The following is a 22,709-nucleotide window of genomic DNA, read 5'->3' as shown; positions in this document are numbered from 1 at the left end:
TCCTTGGGGGCCGGACCAATAAATGCTTAACGCCGCATAGTCTGTCTGAGTCTGTCCTCATTTCGGAGTGTAGCCTAAATATAGTCATAAATGGTGCTTATTCTGACAGGAGACTCAGTTGTTGTTATTTTTAGTTGCTTTAATAGTGTGGACCACTATTTTCTTTTTGATCCTCACAATTTTGGAATCCAGTTGCGGGCCAGATTGAACGGCTCAGCGGGCCGGGTTCGGCCCGCGGGCCGCCAGTTGATGATCAGTGTGTTAAACCATTCCTGTTTTGGGGGTCGTCTCATTGTTGCCCCTCTAGTGGGATATCCAAGAAGTTTAGTTTACTTGATGCTATACTCTGATTAATAAGCGTTCTTTTTTGAGCATTGTGTGTATATATATATATAATTTGATTGCTATCATTGTTTTAAAGTAAATGTTTGTTTCAACTTCAAATTTGTCATGTGGATTTTGGATCACAACCTACATTGGATCATAACCTAAAATAAAATGTAATGCCGAGAGTATTTTACCGAGATGAGGTTGCATATTTATTTTGAGGAGGGACGTCCAGTATAACTCCACTTTTGGTTAAACTTCACTTCCTGTAAAACTTCACTTCCTGTAAAACTTCACTTCCTGTAAAACTTCACGCTCCACAGCAGCTGCAGCCAGACTCTCTTGTCTGTCATCGATGTTGATTGGAGATTTTGCGCGGGTGTCTTCTGGCTAATTGCAGGCACAATAAAAGAGTTGTTGGTTCGAGATTTCTTATTGGACCGTTACCTCCGGCCATCATAGTTAGTATTCTGCGGAGAGATACCGTCAAAAGGGGCGTTGCCTTGCGGATGCAGGCGACAGAGCGGACCCAAGCCCTAAAACTGCTGTAAATTAATAAATAAAATAATTTATTATCTTCACCAAACTATCACATCTGGTATGACGTACAACATTCAGAAAAAAATCTTTCGTAAAAATAAACACACATGCCTATTGTCAGTTTTGGGCAAGCTACTTGTAAAGTGTAGTGAGCTAAGCTATCAGTTACTCTACAATACATTAAGCTTCACTGCACAAAAGCTACCACCCATAGAAATATAGCAAGCTAAGATACACAAATATGGCAAAAGTAGTTTACTACATCAGAAGCTACTTCACGTTGTACCAACCTAATACCAGATCAGTGCAAAATGACAGTCAGATACACATGTAAGACATTTATTAAAGAACAACCCATGATTTAACACAGTGTAGACATTGCATTATGTGAAGCATAAATAAATAAATAAAAGCTTTGTGTTTAAGACATGTGTTAAAACTGTGTTTATGGACGACATGCAACGCCATGATTAATAAGCATGGCTCAGAGAGTGATCACTGGGACAATAGCATATGAACTGGTCCAAACTGAAATGAGAATCAAAGTGCTGAATTACATGTTTTAGTGCTGGGGGATGGGATGGAAGGGGAGGGGCGGGCAAGGGGGAGAGGGGTAATGGTGCATGGGTGAGCTCTTATTGTTCTAACAAGTGTTTGTTTACACGGCACAAGAAAAGCTTTTCAAAAGTGGCATCAGAAAGGCGGTTTCTCTTTGGTCTGAAAATATCCTTTCCTACACTAAACAGTCTTTCACAGGCTGCACTTGCTGGGACCCCTGTGTTGTATCTATACTTTTTAATAATTAACCTGGATGCATCATCAAATTGATAAAGCTGGATTCATTTTCATTACTTTTAAGTGTTTTGTGTTTTTTTATTTATTAATTAGTTAAAACCCAGGACAGAATTTGGGCAAAGTCTATAAGTAAATAAATACTGTAGCATGGAGGTACCGGCGGGCAGCGCGGCATGTTGGACTGATTCCAGCTTGTAAATAGTTCTCAGTAATCGCTTGTGTCATTATAAATGTGCTGTGTGTTATGTCATGTATAAAATTAAAAAATACAAGTAAGAAAATATGAATAATAAATACAATATACAAGTAAGGGCACGTGGCAGAGAGTGCAAATCAGACATAAAATACAACTAGAGCTTGTAAGTATGATAAGTGATAAAGAGCAGCCTTGAACAGACAGAGTCATTATGAGGTAGACTATGAGTAGGATGAGGTAATTATAGCAGACCAATGCTACACAAAGTGACTGGTGCAGGTCAGTGAGTGTGTGTGTGGGTGTGAGAGTGTGTATACTGTATAAGAGTTTCAGAAAGTCCGTGGGGCAGAAGAGGGGAGTGAGGGGAGTGGGGGCAGAGCTGGGAGAGAGTTGAGCTTCCTGACAGCCTGATGGATGAAGCTGTCCTTCAGTCTGCTGGTCCTGGCCTGGAGACACCGCAGTCTCCTCCCTGATGGCAGCAGGCTGAAGAAGCTTTTCATTGGGTGGGTGGGATCGGCTGCTATGCAGAGAGCTTTCTTGGTGAGACGGGTACTGTAGATGGTCTGGAGGGAGGGGAGAGGGACACCAATGATCCTCTCAGCTGCTCTCACTAAGCGTTGGAGGGTTTTATGGCAGGACGCATTGCAGGCTCCAAACCACACAGTGATGCAGCCTGTCAGGATGCTCTGAATGGTGCCTCTGTAGAAGGTGAACATGATGGGGGCTGGTGCTCTTGCTCTTCTCAGTTTGCGAAGGAAGTAGAGACGCTGTTGTGATTTCTTGGCTATTGCAGTGGTGTTGTTCGTCCAGGAGAGATCCTCAGTGATGTGTACACCCAGGAACTTGGTACTGCGCACTCTCTCCACAGACACACCATTGATGGTCAGAGGGGCGTGCTGAGTGTGCACTCTCCTGAAGTCAATAACAATCTCCTTCGTCTTCTCCACATTCAGAGAGAGATTGTTGACTCCGCACCATTCGGCCAGGCGGCTCACCTCGCTTCTGTAATCGGTCTCATCCCTATTGCTAATGAGACCCACCACAGTCGTGTCGTCCGCAAACTTAATGAAGAGGTTGGAGCTGTGTGACGGTGTGCAGTCGTGGGTCAGCAGAGTAAAGAGGAGGGGGCTCAACACACATCCCTGAGGGGTCCCCGTGTTAAGAATAATGGTACTGATGTGTTATATCTAAAATTTTAAATTATACTGTACTAAAATTTGTTTAAAAAATTCTTAAAGCAAGAATCCCAATGTAGTTATCAGTGCGTTTACTTTTTAGTGTACGTTGGCCTAACTAATATACAGTCGAACCCGGTTATGTCGCCGGACTAGGGGGTTGCCAAAAAGCGTCGAGATAACCGATGATCGAGATAACCGAAAACCAATATGGCGGCAATATACTGTATTAAGATATGCTTGAAATGTATTTATGTGCGTTAATAAATTAGAATGTACATGCACGGGTTTTTGGCGTTGCCGTGATTTGTTTGATGACGCGATCGGCATGCTATAAAAATGCACATACATGTCGGCTAACAACAAAAGGCATACTGTATGTGCACCAACTAAAAGCGGAGATTTACCAGTATACAATAAAAACCACCGTCGATTCTCGATACAAACCTTTAATTATATTATCCAACACTGCAAACACAAAGATCGCTCACAAAATCACAAAAAAACCTGCGAGGTGTAATTCGTTGTTACAAAAAGCAAATCTGCAGTGTCAAAATTACATTCACAAGTCATTTCGCTCTGACAGCTCTGAAATGTATCGTACACGCAGTTAATATGGTTTCTTTACAAAGTCTAAAATGCTTAGTTGCTTTTTGCCTTTAACAGTCTGCTTGAAAACAAATGCTTGGATATTATTTATGCTGTCTAAAACAGTCCATCCCCTACAAAAGAACCATACTGTCAAATTTTTTGTAGCATTTCTATCACCTCACCGGCAGAGGGAATTGGTTCCAAATCTTCGTCCGCATCTTCTTCATCTTCGTTGTCATTGCCGCATGCAGATATGCTTGGCTTTGATTTTGATGGGGATTTACCTAGATCGCGTTTCACCTGCGTTGTTCAGCGAATTACCATGCGAATGCGATTTGAATACGCGCTGTTTAGCACTTGTGATACATTTTAAAAAGCCGGCGATTAGTTACGGGGATCGAGATAACCGATGTTAAGTGGCGATTTTGGCCCTCTTTCGTGCTCGAGATATTAGGGTTCGGCGACATAAAAGAATCGACATAACCGATGAGAAATGCTATTGCAATAAGGGAATTTGGCGGTTCCACTTCAAAAACGTCGACTTAATAGGGTTGGCGGGTTAGCTGAGGTCGAGATAAGTGGGTTCGACTGTATATTATACAGTCCTCACTCATGGTGCTTTGATTACATTTGAAATATCTAAGACTAAAATTGAAATACAAGCAACTATAAGGGTAATGTAGAGTATATCTGTGCACATATGTACATTTCCACACTTCATAAATAGTCATATTTTAACAATTTACAAAAAGTCCCATGAGTCTTTGCTTATATTGTTGCTACTGTTGTTGTGTTGCTGTTGGACATGCACTCTTTGACATTTTGCACTACATGTGATTACAAAAGTTTAGACGTGCTCTAAATGCCTATATATGACTTATTTGTCATATTTTGTTTAATGTTATTTACACAGAAAGGAAGGTTAGATAACAGTTTGATAAATAAAAGTAGCTTACTTTACTATTAGTGTTTGTATTTTGTGTAAAATATTACATTTGGCCCGCGGTCCTCCGATAGATTTTCATTTTGGCCCACTAAGGGAAAATGTTTGGGAACCGTTAGATTCTAACGGGTTCACTCAATACAAGGAATTGACTCACGCGCCATTATTGTAAGTAGTAGGCTACTCCTCCCTTTTTTGTTTTTGTTCCGATTTCATTCAATTACATTGCGTGAGAATTGCGGCTTCAGGCGGAAGAGCGAACCATGTAAACTTTAAAAGTGTTATACACAATTTATTACATTCATCAAACTATCGCATCTGGTCTTGATTCAAATACTGTTGTATGTGAAATTATTGCAATTTCACAGATGATTGCATTAGAAAATCTTAGCAGATCAATGCTCCGGTAGCAATGCTTGGTCCCCTGAATGCACTTTGTAGACGGTCCCTAGCAAAAGGCGACACTTCCATCGCCGGCTTATTTGTTTCGCGGAAAATGCCTCATCACTTCAATAATTAATGAGTATATCAGTCACTATACAATGTTGTAGTACAATTTGTATATTATTCCGAAAAAGAAAATCTGACTTTTGTGATTTTTGGTGGTGTCGTTTCAAAGATATAGGGGAGGCAAATCCGAATATCAAACGAATATCGAATATGAAACCAACTTTACCACGTTAGCTGAAACGTTTAATAAACATGAAAATATTACTGGTAAGTTCCCTTTTCCATTTGTGTTTGTAATGTTTGTAATAAAGGACATTTACGGAGCGTAAGTTTTACTGACAGAATAGGAAATACATTGTTATTTATAAATGCACATGAATTTGTCTGTTAAGGTGTGGCTATTTTCTGGTCATAAAGAGTAATAATAATAATAGGTAGCATAGCAAAATGTTTTAGCAATACTATGAATTGAGAAATCTAAGAGATGCAACTTTGGTTGTGCCATTTTACAGACAATTACATCGAATAGCCCTAATCTGAGACGGAGTGAAAGTCTGAAGATATTTTTTATATTCATCTGCATCATAACAGTTGTTGTGATACTGACTAAGGTAATAACGATTTTATTATAAGAAAATTAATCTTTTTAATTAAGTCTTATTTTCAAATGGAAAATTATTAGGCTATTATTATTGCTACTGTTACCACTATCGCTGTGAAGATCATACAAGGAACGAAGCACACAATAAAAACGATTTTAAAAAAAAATCTAGTATAGCTAGCTATTAGGCTATTAACTAAATTTAACTCCGTCATGTTGGTTTTCTAATTTTAATCCTGTTTCTGTTATCCGCCATTTACCGCGAGCGGAAAAAAAGTTTCAGAATTCAGAAACGGTTTACAAATGTCTGTTTTCGTGCCAAGTGAGTGCAGGCTCTAAGCTGTTCAGTACAAACAAACAACAAACTAATTTATTTTTGTATAGCGCATTATCACAACATTACATCGTCTCAAAGCGCTTCACAGCATCCCCACACAAAGCCCCCAGTGAGTAAGCCATAGGCGACAGTGGCAAGGAAAAACTCCCTAGAAGGAAGAAACCTTGGGAGGGACCAGACTGAAAGGGGGAGCCCATCCTCCAGGGGCCGGCAGGGAGAGTCAAATACAGTAAATTTTGAGACACAAACGGGGAGCAGGGGGGAGATGACAAGCCGGTGCCAACGCTCCCTCTAATCGCCAGGCAACCAGAAGGCAGGGAGCGGGTCATACCAAGAGGGTCTAGCTGCAGACGCCTGTAGAGTGTAGAGTGGAGCTCCACCGGAAATACGTCACCTCCACAGGAAACACGTGATCTTTAAGGACGTAAAGTGGAGCTCCGGTTAGGGTTAGGGTTAAGGTTAAGGTTAGGGTTTATTCGCTGTGACACAGAGTTGAGGCCACGTGTTTCCTTTGGAGGTGACGTATTTCTGGTGGAGCTCCACTCTTCAGGCGTCTGCAGCTGGACCCTTCTCGGTCATACAAGGAAGATGACACAGGCAGAACGGCGAGCTGGATGCGCAGACGTCATTGGTAGAGGCGACGTCACATGTAGCAGGGTGTGCTGGACATCTTGATAGATTGAGGGCTCCAGGCAGCACCCCCCAGGAGAAGTAGGGGAAATAAAATATGCAATTAGTCAAAGTAGGGGAGACTATAGGCAGTGCTAAAAGTTAGATGAGTGCAATATGAAGTGCAATGCTCCAGCAGATATGGCTATGGCAGTAGGACCCACAATTGACACTATTTTTTTCCTCATTACAGGTTATGTACAGGTATATGATAAAATATTCTTCATTGTGAAATGTGCAGCAGTAACCTGTTTTTTCCTTGTTCCTTCCTCCTTTGAAGTGTTTAATACCCGTGAATACCGTAAATATTACTAAGTGGCCCATGGATGTAAAATTTCTCTTAAATAACTAGATATGTATCCAGCAGTGTTTGTGCTGGATCATCATCATACAGTAGTTTGTTATGGGCAGTATTTTTCGGGTACTTACATATGGTAAAGTTTAATATACAGTGGTACCTCAGTTCTAGAACTCATTATAACTCGAATTTCTTAAACGTCGAACCAACCAATTAAAAAAAAAATTACCTAGAACCCGATCTGAATCTCAGAAGTCAAACCGTGAACGCCGACCTAAGATAACTTGTACGCGCTGGGAAATGAGTCACGCGGCACGTCTCTCAGTGGAAACAAAGGGTAAAGCTTCAGTCTTAGCCTCGCATTTGCTGTGATAGCATCCTGCATGTTTACACTAGCTGAATACACATACCTAGTCAGTAAAAATACATTTAGACAATGATAGACAGTAACAGTAATTATTATATAATAAAATACATTTAAAAATAAAGATTTCTTATTATTTTAATATCATTAATAATAAACCATTAATACATTTAATTATAATAATATTGTCATGCCCAGCGGACTGATCGGAGACAAAGGCGCAGACGTCAGGGTATTGGGGAATACGGGGTTTAATTACAGGTAAGGCAGGCAAAACGCAGACGGACAATACAATGACCGGACTGGGGAAACAAACTGAAACGCGGACGAAATACAGAGTACTAATGACAACAAGCAGAAACAGCTGATCACACGGGGATCCCACACGAGGTTAACAAGGGGGCATGGCACACGGAAGGAGTGGACGATCGGGGCAGGACACACTGTTTGGATACATTTATTTTCTTGCTTAAAAAAATACTGTTTTGATACTTAGATGTGTTTAGTACAGTATATGCTCTTCTTGTTTTATCCAGTTCATTTTGTGTTTAAATGCTAAAAAAAATATATATTTCGGTGTAATTTTTTGGGGCCGGGAACCAATTAATTGGTTTCCTATTATTTCTTATGGCGAAAATTCGATCAGAACTCAAACTTTTTAGGATTTGATCCGGAGTTCTGAACGGATTAAGTTCGAAGTATCAAGTATCAAGATGCGGTTTCTTTAACAGTGGTTGTACTAAGACATTTTTAAAGTAGGCTGGGACAATACTGGAGGTCAGGCTACTGTTGATCATTGTCTGAATACAAGGACCTAAAACCTCAAACGTATCTTTAATGAGACGGGGAGGAACAACATTTATAGGACCAGCTGTTAGTTTCATAGTACAAATCACTTCCTCAATGGTGGACAAAGACACTGGCTGAAATAAGGTGGACTGGCAAAGGGAAATGAGTGAAAAGGGGAAAATTCCAGTAAACTCCAAGGGGTAAAACAGAAAAAAAGCAAGTTGGGCACATTTGCCCAGGGCTGGCCTGCTGTATAGACAACATCGACTGTCATACGACGTAGGACAGAGACCGGGGAAACAGGCGAAGGAAGGCAGGAACGGGGTTAAATAAAAGGATTTAATTGGAGAACGAAGGGGCATAAGGAAAAAACAACAACACGGAACTACACGACTATAACAATGCAATGCACGACACTGCAATGACAGAACTAGGGAAACAAACTCTGACGTGGACTTAAATACATCGAACTAATACAGACAATTGAAAACAGCTGTGAAACACTGGGAATCGACATGAGGTTAACGAGGGGGGCGTGGCACAGGAGGATCAGCACAATCGGGGTGTGACACCGACGATCACCTAGGGCACTATTTGATTACGGGGCACAAAGGGGTGAGTGAAAAAATCTGAAGAAATACCCGCTTCCATAATATTACAGGTATTTAAACTAGTTTTCATATTTCAATACTTTTCTTTTGAAATAGATGCAAGCTGGCTAGTTACCAGCTAGACACTCAGTGCTACTGAAATGGAATGAAACAGGATGTGTTATTCCTACCTCAAGTCACCTTGTGTGAAGACTAAACAAACCTGTGACATATCATTAACCATTAGGTTAAACAGCTCTCTGAATAAGAACCTTTGGGAGGTACTGACTAGGGTTGCAAAGGGGCGGAAAATTTCCGGTAAATTTCCGGAAAGTTTCCGGTAAATTTCCATGGTAAGTTAAGCTTGGGAATTTTGGAAATATTCCATATTGGAAACTTTCCATGGAAATAATGGGAATTATGGAAATTAATGGGAATTTAGGAGAACTAACTGGGAATATATTATTTCCAAGCATGAGCATTTCCAAGCTGAACAACAAAGTGTTATCATTAATTCATTTTAATACAAAAAAATTAAACCCTAACCCTAGCAGAATCAGAACCACTTTATTTTTATGAGCAATTTCTATATATATGTTTAAATACATCCATCCATACATATATATATATGCAAGATACTCTTCTCACGCGAGTCAGTCCGCGTCAGTCGTGCTCTTTAACCAATCAGATGTGACCTCGCCATTTCAACCAATCATAACCCGCCAGGAGCGCAGCCTAAACCCTGTTTACATGAAATAAGCCTGCTCCCGAGCAGGTTTAAGCTTGCGCACCTGTTGCTATGACAGCAAGTCCAGGATGAGCTTCGAAGAACCAAACAATCCAAGATCATGCCAAATCGTCAACAATCAAATCCAGCTAACTGAGTTAGCGACGTACGAAGAACGAGCCCCTGGAATGATCTTCAACACAAAACAGCCAAATGAGGAAGCTAGCATCTTCTTTATGTTATACTAGCTATGGCTTATTTAGCATCTAACAGATGCTAGCATTTTATTTAGCATCTTATCAGATTGCTATCTACCAGATTAATACATTTTATGTGATATTCACAATTTAAACATTTAATGAATATATATTCCCATAATATCATCAAAACTTACCTCACTTGTTAAGTCCACAGGCTCAAATGTGTGCCTTCAATACTCTGTCCTTCAGGCTCAAAAGTGTGGTCCATGTGTACATGTGATGGAGGCATGCACAGTGCCAGTAGGTGGTCTCAATAGCCATGCAGCAAGCATGTGCTCTGTACATGTGATTAAGGAATGGCATGGATATTCAAGTGTATTTGAATTGCATTTGTTTGTTTTTGTCAATATTATGCTAAAATATACTTTGCTCAACTATATTTAAGTTCCCTAAGAAGAGCCAACCTTCAATTTTGAAAATTCCCAGTTTATTCCCATAAATTCCCGTTTATTCCCATTAATTCCCGTTAATTCCCATGGAAAGTTTCCATCTTTGAAAATTCCGGGAATTTTGCAACCCTAGTACTGACCTTGCTCCCAGTTAAACTGTCACAGCTCTGTGCTTTACTTTGACTGCCACTGGTTTCCAGAATGTTCTGTGTCTATTGATGCTGCTTGTTGACTGTGATTTGGATGTGGTAAATGTATCAGTCTGGATTGACAGTTCTCAAATTGTGATTTGCAGCTGTTGCTCCAGAGTACAATTCATTTAACCTGGTTGCCTACACTTGGATGTCAGACCTCTTTAATTATAGACTGGTGTGTGGGTACTCTATAGCAGAGATTAAAAGAAGAGCATTTATTACCAAAGGGTCAGCAAGACTGGCAACAACAGATCAGAAACACAAACAGAAGAATGTTCATAGATGTGTAGCTCTGACTGATGTGTAGCTCTCACAGATGTGTAGCTCACAATTATTTCTTAAGAGGTGTTAATGCTTATACATTTCAGTGTATGCATGCAAGTTACTGTTTACTGGTGTGTATCAGCAAAGCATTGTTTTGACACTAATGCACCAGAATGCTCACAGCTAATCTCCCCTCTGGGCTGCATACTGTCTCCCCTCCCATATTCACTGTACAGTAATGAATGTTTCACATTGTGTTTAAATGTGGTGATGACACAACAATGGGAGGGCTGATCTCATGTGACAATGAATCAGCTGACAGAAATTAGATTTTTTTCTGATTGACTGGTACAAACTGTCATTTTCTCAATAGCACTTACTGCAGAACTATCAGATTTTGAAATGGCTCCCAAAATCTACAACAGCACTTTACAACTTGATTATAATTGAATTTGTATTCCAAAGAACTTTATTATTGGGGAACCTAATCTCCCACATACCACTTCTCCTGGTCAGCTGACAAATGGACAGACGCAAGCAGACCTGTCATGCCACAGAGAGGTAATCAAGCACAACAATCTCTCCCAGTTTTCCTTCTCTCTCAAACTCCTTTATCCACTCAGAAAACTGAGCAGTGCAATGCAATCTTTCAGGCTGTTCTTGTCCTTCTGGGACACAGTCTCTCAGGACTGTGTCATCCACGAGCCACCAAGCAGAAAGGTTTTCTTTCTCCAATAAGCAAAACAGTCCCAAAGCCTCAGAGGTCACTGCGAAACCGTCTTCCCCCGCTTCCACCTTCATCCCCAACTTCCCCATTAAGTAACTTCCCAGCAGGTTGACAGGACAATGAACTGACCCTCTTCATCACCCGTCCCCACAGTCTCCTATTGGGCAGAAGTGGTGGGCCACCCAGGGCTTTGTTCACCCCGGTTGGGACACTGGCTGGCAATATGTCCCTGCTGGTGGCAGGCAGAGCACACCACAGGCCCTGGTCTTCCTGCCCCTCTTCCTCTTCCAGCTTGGTTCCCCTGCACAGCCTGAAGCTGAGAGCAGTTCCTGGAGGAATGATTAGGATCTTCACAGTTCCAGCATTTCCTGTCTCCTCTCTGTCCTCCAAGTGCACCACCCCATCCTCTTCCTCGGGATTAGGGCTGCAATGAGTCAGAGTAACTCGAATAACTCAATTACCAAAATGTCTTGTCTTGTCTTGTCTTACTCCTCACCCCCACGACACTCAATAGCCAAATTAGCACAACGTCAATGATTCAACATCTCCACAGGAAGCACCCATGTAGTCTATGCATCCACTCCACAAAGCGGAACAAATACAAAGTAAGCGCGAGCGTTTCACTCACGTTTGCAGCTAAAAAGACCTGGGGTACAGACGTTGTTATGGGCATGTGTGTGAATAAATAAATAAATAGTATAACAAGATTCAGCCCAAGTAGTCCCTATTTTTCCTCAGCGAAAACACTGATAATGCAACAGCAGTGAAAATTATGCTGTCGTAGTTTAACATGGAGCTGGAGCCTGTCTACACACTAACAGCAAAGAGCAGAGATGGTGAACTCAATGATGGAAAACAGCAGCAAAGCTTGTAATCGCTATGAAACCTTTACTGGTAAAGAGCTGGCGAGAGTCCTTAATCAAACCAGCTGTTCATCAAGCTGAAAGGTTGTAAGGTTGAAAGGTGAAGAAAAGCAGTGTTTTCATGCAGCTGCTCCCATCCACCGCCATTTGTCTTCTACAGCAGCAAGCTACAGTAAAGCTATACAAGTTAAAATAGAAGCTGTTTGTATGCAGATAAACTGTTAGCTTAGTTTGACACAATATTTAGATTTGGTAACTTGCAGCAGGCTGACAGCAGCTGTCACACTTTGTCACAGTGATACCTGCAGCATGCAGAGGTGAGTCTAAAGGGGAGCGTGGGGTGTACTCAACTAGATCTATTTCAAGGCTTTAGTAATATTATTTTACAGATTTAGATTAATAATAATAATAATATAATTATAATAATATATGTGGCAGGAGTGGTAAGGAGAAAGGCCAGAGCAAACCACAGTAGCCCGACTACGCCACCCCAGGTCCTACTGCCCAGGGACACCGACTAAATCGTCACTGGGGGAAAAAGATGGACAGTCTCCCCTGCACAGGTCCAAGTAGAACAGGCGATGTGAATTCCATAAAAAAGTGCCCGGGGGTCCAAGAGAACAACCCACAGCTGACCGCAAGCGGCCGGAAAAATTCAAAAGAATTGCACTTTTGTTCAACTCATAACAGCCTCAGCAAGAAGCTAGAAACGGTAAACATAGTGACAATAACCGAACAACAATTACATATTGAATCAATACAAACACAGCCCCCGAACATCACACAGCCTAGCGTTTACAATAGAACAAAACAATCACAACAAAAAGAAGAAAACCCAAACCAAAACAACGAAAATCACTTTAAAGCACTGCAAAACTAATAAAAAAAAAAACAAACCAAAAGAACCTAAAACAAGACCCATCCCATAAACAAACGCAGGCCACGCAATCGCTAGGACCCGGGGCTTACTCACACGTACAAACTCTAATCAAATCAAAAATAAAAGAAAAACAAAAGAAACACTAACTATTATAATTTAAAGACAGACAAGACAGCAGCCCGACCCACTGCGAGCCACGAAAGGGGGAGGCTACCTAGAAATAAAACAAAATCCAAAAAGACAAACAATCAAACCTGCTGTCATAGCTCAAATTCATTAAAACTCCGGTCGATCGTATACCTACCGGAACTTGTAGCTACCGCTTAGCCATCCATAACGAAACCAGTGGCCTGTACTACGAAGGGGGTTTAACCAAATCAGACTTAACCCCGAGGTAATTTGCGAACGCGAGGTTAACAAAATCATGTTGACTCCATCGGGGCCAATCAGTACTACGACGCCAGTTAAGAAGTTGATTTGTTAAATCGGTGTTAACTGCATTGGAATTTGTGCGCGTTCACATATATGGAGCACGTTCGGCAACGCAAGGCACCGTTTGACTCATAGCGCGATCTCCATATGTTTCACGGAGGAAGACTGCATGCTAATTATGCAGCGTTATGAGGAGTTTAAATCAACCCTTTAAAGAAAGTCCAATACCACTGCAGGTAACAAAAGCAGGCAGGCTTGTTGGCAACGTATTGACGACAAAGAAAATGCATACGTACATTTTCACGGTCATAAAACGTGGTCTAAAATATCCCGAGTATTAGACAATGTAGTGTTTTCTGAAAATAATTGAAATACTGTTAATAAATACAGAGGCTAACAGATGCGACACAATTCAGAAGTCACCTATTATATGCTGCTAAGTAATATAATGCTCCCTGAAGTTCCATTACTATATGTTACTCATAATGAAACCTAATGTTAACAATAACTGATCCGATTTCAAATGCAATAGTAGTGGAAAGCGTTCGTCGCAGCAAGTCAAGATGAAATATAGAAACATCATGTCAAGTGGTAGGGCTATGTATTTATATTTCTACTCATTATGAAAGATTTGTTGTGTCTAGCCTCCACTAATAGCGTGTTTCTATGTTTTACAGCTAATAATAAAAGGTTTCTGTTAATATGACACTTAATAGAAGGCGAGCCACTGTTTAACAAACAATTAAATGATTTACAACAGGACAAAACGAAAAAAAGAAGCATAGGTGTAGTGAGAAAACGACTTGGAACCTGTCACCGCGGTTAAGTTAGCCTCATATTCGATATTCAGTTTTCTGGCTTTAATATCTTTGCGGAATTAAGTAAGGTGGCCGTTTTTAATGACAGAATTGTGATGTCCAGTACACAGACATCGATGCACACCGATTATTTTTCCGCTTCAAAACATTTTGTGATTTGTGCCAAATCATGTTAATCGCTAATATAATATAGGTCCTTTCAGTTGTAATGATATATGGTGGTTTAGTATTTTGGGCTCATGGCGACTGCTGCACACCCCTTTGTTTCCCAGATTGCTTTACATGCAAATTTTAATTAATTTTTGTATCCGTATACTGTGCAGTCGACAATACATGAATGGGTTAATATCTTTAAAACTAGACAAGACAGGCACATCTAGTGAAGTGTGCTTTGATCAGTGGACAACAGGGAACAATGCACACCCCTTGGGTTTTCAGAATAACTTTCTCTGTAACAGTTATTAATGAATACATTGAATGCATATTATTTGCCATTGCTCCATTTCATACATATTAACAGAGAGAGCCCCTCATGATTCGCGCGCCAATGTGGTACGGATCATCCAGGTAAACAGGTGTTACGGAAAATTCAGTTTCCCCATGTTCCCCCTATCGCGCGCTGATCTGAAATCACGACGTCACCCGCTGCTTCGTAGTTATACGGTTTCGCTGTCGTCTTAATGTCTTACTTTATTTCTTACATATCTTTCTTAATGTCTTTAGTGTGCTGCGGGAAACAAACTATTTATGCAAAAACATCGACTGTCTTTTCGATATTTGTGTATTTAAAGAACTGAAACTATTTCAATCGCTGGTAATACTTCTTTGCGTAATACTGTTTATTCTAATTATGGCGTAATTGTACGCAACTTACGCGTTACATTTAACTACTGCTGACAGCGCTGTACATGGAAATGCATGGCTGAATCACTTTTCATGAAACCATCAATACGTTTGCGTATAGATACGAAAGGGGAACACTATTAGCGTAAGGCTGGAATATATGGTTCCCCTCGATAAAGCAGACACACAGCAAGTCTGGACCTCGATACTGATAATACAACTTCATTATTACATTATGCAGTTATGTGCCTGAATGACTTTCAGCCATCTCACGTGGTTCTTCGCACAAATATGAAAGGGAAACACTATTTCCAAAAATCCAGGATATTCAGTTCCCCCTGCTAAAACAGGCATGCAGCAACTCTGGGCCTCAGTACTGATAGCAATAGTTTATAAGTATTTAATCATATCTAAATGACTTCTAGCCACCCCTCATACTTCCACAGACAGTAAGATGGGGGGAACGGATTTTCCCAGTGCCCGGGAAAATCTGTTCCCCCTACTTAAATCACAAAGACAGTGTTTCTAAAACATGCTGCTCTTTGTGTTAACTCTGCTATAGGTACACATGTCATTGAATAACTTTCAGCCACCCCTCATACTCCCACAGCCAGTAAGGCAGGGGGAACGGATTTTCCCAGTGCCCGGGAAAAACTGTTCCCCCTACTTAAATCACAAAGACAGTGTTTCTAAAACATGCTGCTCTTTGTGTTAACTCTGCTATAGGTACACATGTCATTGAATAACTTTCAGCCACCCCTCATACTCCCACAGCCAGTAAGGCAGGGGGAACGGATTTTCCCAGTGCCCGGGAAAAACTGTTCCCCCTACTTAAATCACAAAGACAGTGTTTCTAAAACATGCTGCTCTTTGTGTTAACTCTGCTATAGGTACACATGTCATTGAATAACTTTCAGCCACCCCTCATACTCCCACAGCCAGTAAGGCAGGGGGAACGGATTTTCCCAGTGCCCGGGAAAAACTGTTCCCCCTACTTAAATCACAAAGACAGTGTTTCTAAAACATGCTGCTCTTTGTGTTAACTCTGCTATAGGTACACATGTCATTGAATAACTTTCAGCCACCCCTCATACTCCCACAGCCAGTAAGGCAGGGGGAACGGATTTTCCCAGTGCCCGGGAAAAACTGTTCCCCCTACTTAAATCACAAAGACAGTGTTTCTAAAACATGCTGCTCTTTATGTTAACTCTGCTATAGGTACACGTCTTTGAATAACTTTCAGCCACCCCTCATACTCCCACAGCCAGTAAGGCAGGGGGAACGGATTTTCCCAGTGCCCGGGAAAATCTGTTCCCCCTACTTAAATCACAAAGACAGTGTTTCTAAAACATGCTGCTCTTTATGTTAACTCTGCTATAGGTACACATGTCATTGAATAACTTTCAGCCACCCCTCATACTCCCACAGCCAGTAAGGCGGGGGGAACGGATTTTCCCAGTGCCCGGGGAAAATGTAAACATATGAATTTAGTTGTTTGTTTTTTTTTTTTAAGAAGAATAAGCTTAGGTATTTTATACATTATTTTAATAAATCTTTTGAAGTTAACAACATCAAATAAATTAAATAGCTGTTTAACAGATATAACCAGTTAAATAATTGCAAACTTCAGTTAAAAGTGCAAAAGAACCATTCAGAAAATGCTAACATGCATAAGTTGAAAACTCGCTTAACGAGTTTTTGGTATCTTTCCGAAAACTTAACAATAAAAAATGTTAAAATATAATTACAAAATAATTAACATAAATACAGAAAAACAACCAAACTTAACAACAAAAAAACAAAACGTCACATGTAAATAAATAAATAAATAAGGCAGAAGTTTCAAAGATTCCAAACTACTTCTTATTAAAAGTGCAAATGCCAAAATAATTCACTATTCATTAAAAAATTAAGCAGTCTTATGTGTAATTAGACATTCTGCACAAAATAAGTCCACATCTGTGGCTGGGTTTCCACTGCAAGACAAATGGAACCACCTGTCACATCCATTGCAGGCAATCTGAAAAAATAACAAAAATAACCACAACATTATTTCTAATAAATATCAAATCTCAATAAAAATATGACATGTAGTTTTATAGTAACTGCAAGTGTTTATTAGTGTAGCATTGAGACTGCCGACTAATTTTGATTATTTAAAAAATATAACGATAAACAAGTCTCCTATAGGAAATCAGCACTATGTGAAATTTCTCATTAAGCAAATGTTATATGGAGTACAATACTAAACCAAATGAAGCAGATTAAAATAGAAGATTCCAATCATTTTGTTAAGCGCAGTGGCTGTGAAGGCAGTATGCTTGTCTCTTAGCACTAGGTTTGCAACTTTCTATACAGTCATTTCAGTGGGGGTTTCTTCGGGGTACTCTGGTTTTATCTCAAAAACATAGACAGTAGCTGAGCTGAGTGTTAAAGTATCCAAGTGGAGAGTGAATGTGATTGTGTGTTTTGTGTATGTGTCCTATAGTGAACTCTCACTTTATCCAGGCAGTACTCATGCAATACAGCGGGTCACCACATTTTTAGATAAAATAAGTTTTAAAAAGTCAGTGTGCATATGTGACTGCCTGCATTTATTGATTGCTCCTTTACCCATGAGTTGTCCGTTTCAACTTCTCCACAGATTGAACAGACGTCAGTGATGTCATCTGTTAAACATAAAATGTATGCAGAAGAAAACCCTTTATTAAGGAAGATATGACAAAGTGCATATTTGCTGATACAACAAAACAAACAGAGTTGTAGATCCTTTATGTTACTTACCTGACTCCTGGAGAAGTCTTATGGCCATTTCCTTTCTGAACTGGTCAATCGTCTGTGGATTATTAGAGAACCACACAGGCTGGTCTTCCAGTATTTTCTCTGCAAACTACAAATATTTAAAATGTCAGAAAGAAATGCAAAACCTCAAATAGAATACAAAAAAACTTTGTATTTATTGCATACCTTGCACACGAATACCCCACATGATACCACATCTCTCTGCCGTGTATGTGGGAGAGTCTCACATCTCCATCTGGATACATTGCATCCTTTACTCCTCATAAATGCTCTGTAATTTAATTGAATATTTATTTTGTCATATATATTATTTTGTTATACAGTTCATACGTGTGTGTGTATGTGTGTGCGTGCATGCATGCGTGTGTGTCTTTCATTTGTCAAATGGGACAGACAATATCTGTAATTGGTACCTTGTGCTGCCAAGGCATTTGTGGATCTTCTCTTTTGATTCCCCCAGTGGATCCAAAAAAACAGTTTTCTTTATAGATGGGTATATAACAAATACCACGGTGCAAAAAAATTATAGTCAGAAATAAACACTAAATGACATGTACTTGCAACATAAAAATACATTTATGCAAATAAAGCTACAGAATGACTGCAGCCAAAAAAGTCAAAAGCCAAAAACTGAAACAAATGAGGTAGATAATTTGACAGGAAATCTATGTAAAAAAAAACAGCAGATAAATTAATGATTACAAATTGGTTGTGTGTGGAGAAGTGAAGAAGAGACAGAAATGATCTCTCAACTAGAGCAGGTACTTACATTATCCCAGCACTACATAACATAATAAGTGCAAGGGTATGGAAATGTTGTATTATATATTATTTAATGTGTCATAATTGTGTATATCTACTTACAGCAAGAGTCCAGTGTCCATGCTCCCCAATAACACCAAGAAACAACTTGAACTCATTTGGGTCCACCTAAATTATGCAGACCATAACAGCACTGTCTCAACTGAAAATTTCATACAATACAATACAATACAATACTCATTCACAGCTTTCATTATGAAAGACTGTCAGTTACTTTGATACTGCACCTTTCTAAGGATTCTGTAGGATCCCCGCCACACCTTAGTCATGGCATATGAATCAATAAGAAATGCCTTTTCAGCTCTCTCCTGGTTATGCTGCCTTATCAGTGCAAATAAGTATCCATTTATAACCTTTGGAAAGACAGACAACATTTTTAATGACACTGATATATTTTCATGTAGAGTCATATTGTCTGAATCATGTGTGACTGGCCTACCTCACTCTCAAGTTCTCTCCCAGGTGCAATCCGTACTATATCCCAGTTAAATATTTTATAGGAACCAATCTTAGAGAGCAGTAACGTTTTCTTTTCCTCAGCTTTGCCTGACCAAGCTGCATTGACACCTGCCAAAGTTTTGACACACAATGTTAAGAGCCACTTAAAAACCTTTAAACCTTTTACAATTAAATAACTTAAAATGAAAATAATACAGCATTATACAATAAATGTATCACCTACTTTTCTCAACTTTGGAAAACGTGGTCGGTGCAGGGGACTGTGGGTCCTTAGGGGTCAGTGCAGGAGAATGTGGGTCCCGAGGGGTCAGTGCAGGGGACTGTGGGTCCCGAGGGGTCAGTGCAGGAGACTGTGGGTCCTTAGGGGTCAGTGCAGGAGACTGTGGGTCCTTAGGGGTCAGTGCAGGAGACTGTGGGTCCTGAGGGGTCAGTGCAGGAGACTGTGGGTCCTTAGGGGTCAGTGCAGGAGACTGTGGGTCCTTAGGGGTCAGTGCAGGAGACTGTGGGTCCTTAGGGGTCAGTGCAGGAGACTGTGGGTCCTGAGGGGTCAGTGCAGGAGACTGTGGGTCCTTAGGGGTCAGTGCAGGAGACTGTGGGTCCTGAGGGGTCAGTGCAGGGGACTGTGGGTCCTGAAGGGTCGGTGCAGGAGACTGTGGGTCCTGAGGGGTCAGTGCAGGGGACTGTGGGTCCTGAAGGGTCGGTGCAGGAGACTGTGGGTCCTTAGGGGTCAGTGCAGGAGACTGTGGGTCCTGAGGGGTCAGTGCAGGGGACTGTGGGTCCTGAAGGGTCGGTGCAGGAGACTGTGGGTCCTTAGGGGTCAGTGCAGGAGACTGTGGGTCCTGAGGGGTCAGTGCAGGAGACTGTGGGTCCTTAGGGGTGGGTGCTGGAGGTTGTGAGAAACTTTTTTGAAGTCTGTGAGTGTTACGTGCTGCTGTTTTTACCCCGCCTCCACGTACGAAACAGAGTTCATCAGAGAAATAAAACCAGGGAATACAAACGGCTGGAAGGAGGGTTCAACAGAGTTAGGTGACATCGGAACATCAGAAACAGGAACACAATCCGTAACAAGTACCTTTTTCACATTCGAACGAGCGTTCTTGCGTCGTAACGCAGGACAAACAGAGATGAGGTGACCAACTTCATGACAATAAAAACATCCTCTAGTTTCTACCGGTGGGGCCATCGGGGCAACCTTCGCAGGAGGCGGCACCGGTCTGGGATGGAGCTTACGAGGCAAAGGAGTAGGGACAAACACAGTTCTGTGGGTTAATACAAACTCATCGGCGAGGGTAGCGGCTTCCGCAAGAGACATAGCTTTCTGTTCATTCAAATAAATAACCACACGATCAGGCAAACAATTTTTAAACTCCTCTAACAAAAGCAGTTCCTTGAGCTGATCGAAGTTAGTCACACCACTAGCGGTACACCATTTATCAAAGAGGAGTGACTTTTCCCGAGCGAATTCCACGTGGGTTTGCGAGGCGGATTTACAAAGCTTCCTGAAATTCTGCCGATATGCTTCAGGCACTAGTTCGTAAGCTCTCAAAACTGTAGCCTTCACAATGTCATAGTCGAGACTTTGCTCCAAACCAAGGGCTGAACAGACCTCTTGAGCCTTCCCCACAAGCTTGCACTGCAGTAGCAACGACCAAAGATGCCGGGGCCAATTCAAGGTGGTCGCAATGCGTTCGAAGATGGGGAAGTAAGCGTCTACCTCATTTTCCCTAAAAATGGGCACAAGTCCAATGTGACGGCTTACATCAAAGCCAGTAGTTTCCCTTTCAGGGGATCGAGTAGGAACCGGGGGAGATGGAGCATTAGGACGCACACTCTCGTCCAGTGAACCTACACCGGCACGACCGGTGGAGCGGTCGGCATCAAGGGGCGAGCTTACCTTACGAGGGTGAGGAACAGGCGGTTTTGGACCTGCCCTCGCCCTTTGCATGTTAGCATCCCGTTCTGCCTCCAACTCCAAAGCCCTAATTCGTAAGATTTGGGCTTGGCAGTCCTGTTTCTTAATCTCCAGTTCGGTTCAGGCAGGTCAAAGGTAGCCATACTGCAATCCCAAGTACACCAACTATCCCCACTACAATCAATCCGCCAAGCAAAACCGAAAGTACACAGAAGGACAACACAGAGGAACGAAGATATCCCAGACAGGAATATCCCGGACGAGCCCCCAATTCTGTTACGACCCTGTCTAGGGGTTAGGGTGTAACAGAGGAAGGGAATGGGGAAAGGGGAACGAGGGGAACACAGGGTGTGGTGTACAAGGGAACACACGTGGACAAAGGGGATATTTTTATAGTTTTTTATATTTTATTCACGCAAGACAGACACAGAACAAATGGTTTAGTGCAGAAAGACTCAGGAGTGATTATCGCCAAAATAAGAAACAAAACCCCACTTGTCCAACACAACCCAATTCTAGCTTAACTAAGTGTAAAACCAAACAACAAGTGATACTCCTAACTCCCTATCCAAAAAACAGTCACAAAAACTTCCAAACAAAACCGGCAATCACTCCCTAAGCACCAAACAATCACACAAAACATACACACAGTAAAGCGTCAAAGTGAGAGGGGCGCGCGAAGACGTAAACCAAAAGCAAGCAAAAGATCGATAACCAGAAAATCAAGCAGACCGGGCGAAAGTACAGAAAGGGGTAAGGCAAAGAATCGGTAGTCAAGGAAATCAAAAGTCATACACAAATAATCAAACCAAAAGGAACTGTCACCAAAATTTCACCACTCATTCTAAACCCCGTGTGTACATTACAGCTAACAAGTCGTATTGCAAATCGTCCATCCATAAGGAAAGGACTCGGGGGGGGGGGGCATTTTATAGCAGGCCACCCTGCCACAGAATGCCCCCCCGTCTAACTCTGGCTGGGAAACTGCTACATGCACCAAACTTGCACCAGTCACTCATATATATCCCTTATTTATGCTGTATGAATTGCTTTGGGCTGGGTCATAAGGAAAAGATTCTAGCTGGGGGGGCATTTTATAGCAGGCCACCCTGCCACAGAATGCCCCCCCGTCTAACTCTGGCTGGGACACTGCTACATGCACCAAACTTGCAACAGTTACTCATATATATCCCTTATATATGCTGTATGAATTACTTTGGGCTGAGCCATAAGGAAAAGATTCTAGCTGGGGGGGCATTTTATAGCAGGCCACCCTGCCACAGAATGCCCCCCCCCCCGTCTAACTCTGGCTGGGAAACTGCTACATGCACCAAACTTGCACCAGTCACTCATATGTATCCCTTATTTATGCTGTATGAATTACTTTGGGCTGGGCCATAAGGAAAAGATTCTAGCTGGGGGGGCATTTTATAGCAGGCCACCCTGCCACAGAATGCCCCCCCCGTCTAACTCTGTCTGGGACACTGCTACATGCACCAAACTTGCAACAGTTACTCATATGTATCCCTTATATATGCTGTATGAATTACTTTGGGCTGGGTCATAAGGAAAAGATTCTAGCTGGGGGGGCATTTTATAGCAGGCCACCCTGCCACAGAATGCCCCCCCGTCTAACTCTGGCTGGGACACTG

General features: G+C 41.5%; 2 long non-coding RNA genes across 2 annotated transcripts; both read right to left on the bottom strand.

Moving 5' to 3' along the window:
- Positions 1-16,658: 16,658 nt before the first annotated feature.
- LOC140592017 (uncharacterized) lies at positions 16,659-18,365 on the bottom strand. The gene is made up of 5 exons (XR_011992236.1): positions 18,278-18,365; positions 18,030-18,135; positions 17,847-17,952; positions 17,676-17,731; positions 16,659-17,082 (listed from the first exon to the last, which is right to left on the bottom strand). It is a non-coding gene; the product is annotated as an uncharacterized lncRNA (long non-coding RNA).
- Positions 18,366-18,554: 189 nt separating this feature from the next.
- LOC140592018 (uncharacterized) lies at positions 18,555-19,570 on the bottom strand. Its single transcript, XR_011992237.1, has 4 exons — positions 19,369-19,570; positions 19,126-19,253; positions 18,914-19,039; positions 18,555-18,794 (listed from the first exon to the last, which is right to left on the bottom strand). It is a non-coding gene; the product is annotated as an uncharacterized lncRNA (long non-coding RNA).
- Between the last annotated feature and the right edge of the window lie 3,139 nt (positions 19,571-22,709).

The sequence above is a fragment of the Paramormyrops kingsleyae genome, chromosome 7 (assembly GCF_048594095.1).
Source record: "Paramormyrops kingsleyae isolate MSU_618 chromosome 7, PKINGS_0.4, whole genome shotgun sequence".
Lineage (NCBI taxonomy): Eukaryota > Metazoa > Chordata > Actinopteri > Osteoglossiformes > Mormyridae > Paramormyrops > Paramormyrops kingsleyae.
The sequence above is the reverse complement of the archived record's forward strand: the minus strand, read 5'-3'. Positions and strand labels throughout refer to the sequence as shown.